The 8,067-nt window shown below is 61.4% G+C and overlaps 1 long non-coding RNA gene across 1 annotated transcript; it reads left to right on the top strand.

The window, feature by feature from the left end:
- Positions 1–16: 16 nt before the first annotated feature.
- Positions 17–7,836, top strand: LOC101426896 (uncharacterized). Its single transcript, XR_009184619.1, has 3 exons — positions 17–3,283; positions 3,769–3,854; positions 7,734–7,836. It is a non-coding gene; the product is annotated as an uncharacterized lncRNA (long non-coding RNA).
- The last annotated feature ends 231 nt before the right edge of the window (positions 7,837–8,067 follow it).

Raw genomic sequence — 8,067 nt, 5'->3', positions numbered from 1 at the left:
AGAGGCTGATGAGGCTTCACGCCTCTTTCTCCCCTGCCTGGGGCGGGGATTGAGCTGCAGGTTTGGGCAGCAATCTACGCAGTGTGGGTCCAAGATAACTGCAGTTCCCCTGGTAGACTTCTGACTATCAGTCTGTGTCAGCCAAAGTTCCCTGCAGTTCCCTGGATAGGCTGGTGCGGGGCTCCTCAGCCTCCTCCCTGCCAGAGGCGGGGCTGACGCCTAGGCAGGGTGCAGGCTGATCTGCGTGAAAGAAACCGTTTCCTACCATCACTGTGATTTTCGGTCCTGGCTTCCCCTCAGGCTGGGGAAAGAGTCAAAATGGCAGCCACCGGCCTCTTTCTGACTTGGGCAGATTCACACCCCAGCTGTTCCCAGGGTTATCTCCTAGCCAGCCGAGTCTACCAATCAGTAACTGAAATTGGCAGCCACCCATCTCCTCCTCCCCTGTTTATGGGAAATGGAGTTTCCAATTCCAGCCACAGAACAGCTCCTGGAGCAGCTTGTGCTGCCGAAGTAGAATAATCACCGGCCTCCGTGGCTTGGCCGATAATTTCCTGGAGAGGCTGGCACAGGCCCCTGCAGCTTCCTCCCTGCTGGAGGTGGGGCTGGGGTCTAGGCCAGAGCTGCAATCTGATCTGGATGGAAAGAAGCCGGTCCCCACCAGCGCTGGGATTTCCAGTCCACCCCGCTTCCCCTGTGCCAGGTGCAGAGTTAAGGTGGTGGCTCCCAGCCTCTTTCTACTTGGACAGGCTCAAACTTTAGCTGTTCTCAGGATTATACTGTAGCCCACTGAATTACTCATTAGTAACCGAAATTGGTGCCCAACCGTCTCTTTCTCCCCCATTTTTGGGAAGTGGAGCTTTTGATTCCAGCCGTGGAACAGCCCCCGAGGTGGCTTGTGCCTCCAATGGAGGATGGCACTGGCCTCCGGGATGTGGAGCCTCTACTTACGAGTCTTCTCTGCAGAGGGGCAGTCTCCTCCTTCCACTTCCCTAAGGTCATTGCAGGACGATCTTCTGGCCTCCTGGAGCCCCCGGACAGGTGCTTCAGCAGCTCCAGAGAGCTCTGGGTGTTTGCTAACTGCCCTGTAGCAGGAGCTGACTCTAGGAGCGCCTTACTCCGCCTTCATCTTGCGGGTTGTTTCTTTAACTTTTTATTTTGATGTAATTTCAGATTTAAAGAAAAGTTGTAAAAAGAGTACAAAGACTTCACTCAGATTCCCACAGGTTAACATGTTTTGCTTTGTATTCTCTCAGTCTCTCTCCCATGCCCTCTCCTCCCCGCTCTGCCCCTCTCCTCGCCCCTCTGCCCCTCTCTTCCCTGCTCTGCCCCTCTCCCTCTGTCTCTCTCTCCCTCTATCTCTGTCTCTCTCCCTGCATCCCAAGCCTTTGAAACCCTTAATTATTCCAGAATATATTTTCTAAAAACAAGGCCTCTCCCCTGGACACATATTACTATAACACTGAACCACAGACTCCATTCAGATTTTGCCTTGGGTCCCAGCAGTGCCCTTTGTAGCAAAAGAAAATCCTGAATCACTCCTTGTGTTCAGCTGTCATGTCCCATATTTTCTTACGTCTTGGGGGACCCAACACCTGTCCCCCACGACAATGAGAAACTGCAGCCGGCTGAGCTTACAGGCTCGTCCAAGGAAAGGGAAAGCGAGGCCCATGGCCTGTGTGGGACCAGGCGCGGCGTGGGGCCCGCCACGCCCTTTCCCCCGTCCCCGGCCGTGGAGTGCCCACAGGGCACGAGGCAGCTTGGCGAGGGCCTCCCGCCGGCTCTGTGCTCTTCCTGGAGAAGATGCGGTCCAGGAGAAGCCGAGGGCGTGGAGGCGGTTGGGGTTTGTCCCACCCGCACTTGTCCCTCCTCGGGAGTCGTGGCGGCCTTTCAGCTCAGGCTGGCCTCTCCTTGTCTGTCAGGATGCAGTGCACAGGGGAGAGAACCTGTCTGTCCACCTGTCCATCCATCCACCCACCCATCCGACAAGCCTTTTTCGAATGCTAGGCACCGAGCAGGGCGCTGGGGACGCGGCGGGAAGCCGGCTAGGCAGGACGGCGCCAGCGTCTCCGTGCAGAGGCAGCTGCTAGGCCACGGAGCCCGGGGGCAGTCAGGTCATCGCTGGCGACCGCGAGGGCGCAAAGGCCACGGGCGAGAGCCGTGCGGAGGAGCAGAGGGCTTGGGCCGGCTTGTTTTTGGGGTGCTGGTCGAGACGGTGCTGGGAAGCAAGCGCCTGAGCAGTGCCTGGAAGCGTGGAGCGGCAGCTAAGGAGACGGGGCACCCAAGGCCCCAGAGCCGTGTGCCTGTGCCCGGTGTGCGTGTGTGTACACACGTGTGTGTGTGGGTATGCACAGGAGTACGGGGTGCGTGTGTATGTGCAGGTATGCGTGTGTGTGTGTGCCGGTATGTAGTATTCTGGGGCTGAATCATCCTCATCATACTTTTAATTTATTTTTGATTTTTAAATTATTTTTTAAAGATTTATTTCTCTTCCCCTCCTCGCTCTGCCCGTTGTCTGCTCTGTGTCCATTTGCTGTGTGTTCTTCTGTGTCTGCTTGTATTCTTGTCAGCGGCCCCCGGAACCTGTGTCTCTTTTTGCTGCGTCATCTTGCTGTGGCAGCTCTCCATGTGGGCGGCGCCATTCCTGGGCAGGCTGCACTTTCTTTCGCACTGGGCGGCTCTCCTTACGGGCGCACTCCTTGCGCGTGGGGCTCCCCTACGTGGGGGACACCCCTGCGTGGCAGGGCACTCCTTGCGCGCATCAGCACTGCGCCAGCTGCACACGGGTCAAGGAGGCCCGGGGTTTGAACCACAGACCTCCCATGTGGTAGACGGATGCTCTATCTGTCAAGCCAAATCCGCTTCCCTCTTCACACTTTTTAAACAGCTTTTACTTATACATTAGGATTGTTAGTCACATTATTTTGTGGTTACGAAGCAGCGCACGAACCCAGGAGAACGTGTGTGAAATAGAAACGTAGACGAAGGCACCAGGCCGGCCCACGGAGGCCCCGCTGCCCCCGGAACGCCTGCTCCTATCAGCCTGGCATCTTTGCCGTCAAAGTCCGCAGCAGTTCCCCGGGGGCTGGGACTCGCCCGGGGGGCGGGGGTGGCCCGAGCCGTGAGCTGGCGCGTGCCCCCCACACGGCCTCACCTCGGCTTCTCCCGCCCCGAAGATGCCGGCGTCCCGCTGCCCCAGGCCCTGGACAGGCGCTGCCGCCTCTACTCCCGGGAGCCCGCCCGCCTGCAGCTGCTGCACTCGCTGACGGCCGCCTCCCCGCGGGTGAGCCCGGGCAGCCCTGGATGGGGGCGTCCACAGGCCAGGGCCCCCGAGCGCGGGCCAGGCCTGGGGGCCGCTGCGCAGGGCGGCCGGTGGCGGGGTGGAGGGCAGAGCCGGGCTGGGGCAGGGGGCGGCTCAGGGGCCCTCGGCGTGGCTTCTTAAACCGAGGGACCTGGCGTGGAGGCCGCCAGCTCGCCGGCCGGCCTGCTGTCACCCCCCTGACCAGGGGGTGTCCGGGGCCAGCGGGGGTCCCAGTGTGCCATTTCCACCGAAAGGCCGAGGTGTCCCCGCGCTCCCTGGGGGCTGCTGCTGGCAGCAGAGCCTCTCTTCTGTCCCACGTACGGGACGAGGGCCCCCCTGCCGGCCTTGACCGTGGGTTGGTCTCCTGCGCAGGGTGGTGGCAGGGGGGACGGGGCCACCCGTGCCTTCTCGGGACCCTCTGCCGGCCTCCTCGGCGCCTCTGGCCGCAGCACGGCTCTCCTCTGCAGGCATCCCCCCTGCCCGAGGACACCAGCTGCCTCCAGCCGGGGGACACCCAGCCCGAGCTGCCACCCACGCTCCTGGAGACAGACAGGTAACCTGCACGTCCACCTGCAGCCCCGGGCCTCGCCCCGCTGACCCCCTCCCAGCAGGGCTGCTTCCAGGATCCACAGTGCAGCGGGGCAGCTAGGAGGTGGGGAGCTTGAGGCTAGAAATACCATTTTCGCTTCGGAGGTATTTTTTGTTCGATCTTAGCCCCTCGTCCTACGTGCTTCCTCGTTTCTCTTCTTTTCATGTCTCTTCACTTTCTAGCAGAAACTCCCGACTTTCTCTGGCATGCCAGGGACCCACGGCAGCCTGGAGGCTGCAGAGCCTTGTGCCAAGCGCTCCCCGGTACGGGCACTTGCAGTGACCTGCCAAGGGAGCTGCACCGTCACAGGCTGCGTTTACGGCCAAGGAGGCATTTCCTGAACAAGTCGGCCACCCCGGGGCTTTAAATTGGACTGAAGAAAGCCTGTAATTGGAATAACTTGAAGCCACAAAGAGGGGAGCAGATGTGGCTCCACTGGCTGAGCAACTGCTTCCCACACACGAGGTCCCAGGTTCAATCCCCAGCCCCACTATCTCAAAAAAAAAAAAGAAAGGCACAAAGGGCAAAATGAAAACCACTGTACAATATTCCGCATCAGTTATTCAATATTTATTTTTACGTACACATCTACGACTTTAAGCACTGGTTTCAGAACTCTGCTTTCAGTCCATTTTAAGCAGAAAACTTCTCCCGTAAAGCGAGACGCCCTTATCATTTCCAACAAGACGCACCGTGCTCCTTCAGTCCCACCTAACCTGCCACCCAGAGTCCAGGGCCTGCAGCCCAGCCCCGCACGTCCTGTGCAGCTCGTTTGCTCAAAGCGGGAGCCAGGGAAGCCCCCTGCCCTCAGGCGTGGCTGCGGGGATCAGCCCGAGCCGCGGCCTCTGAGGTTCACAAAACAACCAGGCCCTGGGGGTCTACCCCTTAGCGCGCTCGCGTGCCCGTGTGCGGCGTGCCCGTGCGTTTCTGTAGGCATGTGCACCTGCGTGTGTGCACGTGCGCTTGCGTGTACACATGTGCATGCACGTGTTTGTGTGTGCACGCTAGTGCTGTGGGTGTGTAAAGAGAAAGTGCCCCGGATCCCCTTGCTGGAGAAGCCTCTCCGCTGCCTCCCGTGCCTGTCGTTGTCCACCCCTGTCTGTGAGCTTGTGTCCTGACCACGTAGCAGGGAAGGCGGTTCCCACCTCCCCTGAGGACACGCGGCTCAGACACTGGGCTGCTCGGGGTCAGCGGCAGCTGAGCCCGGCCTCCAGCCTCCGCGCGCTGGAGAGGAGGTGGGCTCCAGCCTCGCCTCTTTGGGAGCGCCACCTGCCGCCGTGGCCTGGCCCGTGGCTGCGAGCTGGGCAGGTGGCCCCGTGGCTCAAGGCAGCGGGAGTGGCCCTGTGTCCATGGTGAGGGCTTAGGCTGGTGCCATTTGCTGCCCGACTCAGGGGCTGAAGCCAGCGCCCTGGGATAAGGACAGAGCCCAGCACATGCCTTAGCAGCCCAGAAGGCCAGTGCGGCCTTCGGGACTGAGTCCCCGGGGCCCTGACCACGGATGTGGGGGGGCAGCGAAGGGCGGGCACCAGGCCCCACGCCTGGTTGAACGGTGACTCACTCAGCGCTCCAGGCTCGCCAAACGGGGCCGGCAGTGCTGCTCCTGTGGGCTGGGAGGAAAGAGGGCAGGGCCCGGGGCGGGGCCACCACAAGCAGGGGCTGCTCGTGTGGCACCCAGGCGTGGGCGAGAGAGGACGAACGCCCCTGCCATCTTGCCCTTCAGGCAGGTTTAGGCCCCGGAGCCATCTCCCCTTTCCTGCTGACTCCCAGCTGCTGTTAGAATAGAGCTGCTTGGAATGCTTTGGGCTGCAAGGAACGGACTTCCCCGTGAGCGGGTCTGCCTCAGCCGCCCAGGCTGCGTAACAAAGAGCCCTGAGCTGGGCCCAGAACTGCAGGCTTCCGTTGTCTGCGAGCCCTGGGGTCCAGATGTCCAGAGCCGAGCTGCCGTCAGGGCCACCCTCTGGCCCTCGTAGGGGGGCAGCTTCCTGGCCTCTTCCATCTTACGCAGTGGCCTTTCTTGGTGCCAGTGGCTTGTGGGCGCGTCCCTCTGGGTGCTGCCTCCATCGTCACGTGAGTGTCTGTCTCTCCTCTCCCTTCTTATAAGGACTCTCGTGTCACTGGACATGGGCCCCTGACTCTAGGTCTGGCTCATCATAACTAATCTCATCTTCAGGGACTCGATTTCCAAAAAAGATCCCTTCATGGGACCGGGCATGAATTCTGGGGGACAAAACAGGTGTATTGTCTGATGAGAACTGGGAAGGGGAGTGGACCTTGGGTGGTCAATTCAGTGCCTGGAGGATGTCTGCCAGGTCCTAGCTTGCCCCCTTTCTCTGTCCCACTGTTCACGGCATGTCCATAATGTTTCCTCTGTGGGCAAAGATGGCTGCCACAGCTCCGTAGATCACACCTTCACATAACCACATCTAAAAGGGGAAGGGTGGGCTGGGTTTTTTTTCTCATTAGGGAGAAAAGTCCTTTCCAGAAGCTCGCCCAGCACACTTCATTGGCTGAAACTCAATCACACGCTCACTCCTAAGTCGAAGCCCAGCAAGAGGGAAAGGGGGGCCGAAAGAGGATTGGAGCAGTTGGGACTGTCTCCTGGGCTGGACACATGGTCACATCGTTTAGCATTGGGGCTTGTTGTCGAGGGGGAAGGGAAGGCTTCTGGGGCCTGCAAACAGGGCTCTGGATTTCCCTGTGGTCTCGTTACAGATGTAGACACTGAGAGGGTCTTAGCTAGGAAGTGGTGGGGGGCTCCGGCAGAGCCCACGGGCCTGGCCGCCGCGGCCGAGCCTGGGTTTGCCGTGGGATGCTTCATTCGACTCAGCCGAGGGCTGCTGGGATGCTGTGCTCCTCCCGCACTAGCACGGCGGGGCAAGGAGGGCCACAGCCCAGGGCTGGCCACGGCCTGCCCCCTGCGGCAGCTGCGTCTCCCGTCCGTCTCGGTGGCGTCCTCCGGGACTCACCTCCCTGCAGAGCCTTGAACGCGACCCCCCGGCTCCTGCCCAGGCCCCGCCCGCGCTCTGTCCTCCTTCCTCCAGCGCGTGGTGCGGCTCATTCCACTCGTTAGCTCCACCCCGATGCCGTCCTGCCGGAGGCCTCGCCCGGCCACCCTGCCTTAGCGAGCCCCTGTCCACCGCAAGCCCACTTTCTCTCTTTTTCTGTTAAAGATTTATTTTTTATTTATTTCTCCCTCCTCCCCTGTTGTCTGCTCTCTATGTCCATTCACTGTGTGTTCTTCTGTGTCCTCCTGCATTCTTGTCAGCAGCACTGGGAATCTGTGTTTCTTTTTGTTGCGTCATCTTGGTGCGTCAGCTCTCTGTGTGTGTGGCACCACTCCTGGGCAGGCTGCACTTTCTTTCGCGCTGAGTAGCTCTCCTTACGGGTGCACTCCTTGCGCGTGGGGCTCCCCTACGCGGGGGACACCCCTGCGTGGCGCGGCACTCCTTGCGCGCATCAGCACTGCGCATGGCCAGCTCCACACGGGTCAAGGAGGCCCGGGGTTTGAACCGTGGACCTCCCATGTGGTAGGCGGACGCTCTATCCGTTGAGCCAAATCCGCTTCCTGGGCCCCCTTCCTCTAAGCAAGGAGCACCAGTTGCCCTTGTCATCCGAGTGTTTGCTTCTCTGATGTCCGTGTCCCCCTTCGAACGTGGCAGGGTGCGCAGGGGCCATGTCAGCCTGGAGCCGGGGCACGTCCAGCTCCGGGGCAGCCGCCGGCACGAGGCCGGAGACCCGCAGCTGGGCCGAGTGCACGTGGGGCCGGGGGAAGGGTTGTGCCCGCTGACCCCCGGGGCCCTTGGTCACGCCGCCTCTGCTGACGCTTCTGCTTGCCCTTCGCAGTGACGGCCACAGGTCCTCGAAAGCCACGCCTTCCAGAAGGCCCGGGAGGCAAGGCTCTCTTCTCCCCCCGCCCTCCCTCCGCATCCTGCTGACCCCGCCGGCGCACGAGGTAAGTGAGCGCGGCGAACCGTGCACCTGGGACCCCCACCTGGGGCTGCGGGCCTGAGGGCTCGGGGCTGGGCCAGGCGCCGGCCCCCCTAGCCCGGGAGGTCCCTTCCTGCCTCTGCCGGCCCTCGCAGGTGCTCCCCAGCCTCCAGCCACAGCCTCTGCCGTCAGCCCGTCCTCTCTCTGTCCGTGTGTCTTTCCTGCTCACAACGACACGGGTCCCACCGGG

Source organism: Dasypus novemcinctus, assembly GCF_030445035.2.
Source record: "Dasypus novemcinctus isolate mDasNov1 chromosome 23 unlocalized genomic scaffold, mDasNov1.1.hap2 SUPER_23_unloc_1, whole genome shotgun sequence".
Taxonomy (NCBI): Eukaryota; Metazoa; Chordata; class Mammalia; order Cingulata; family Dasypodidae; genus Dasypus; species Dasypus novemcinctus.
This window is presented reverse-complemented; position numbering and strand designations above follow the sequence as displayed.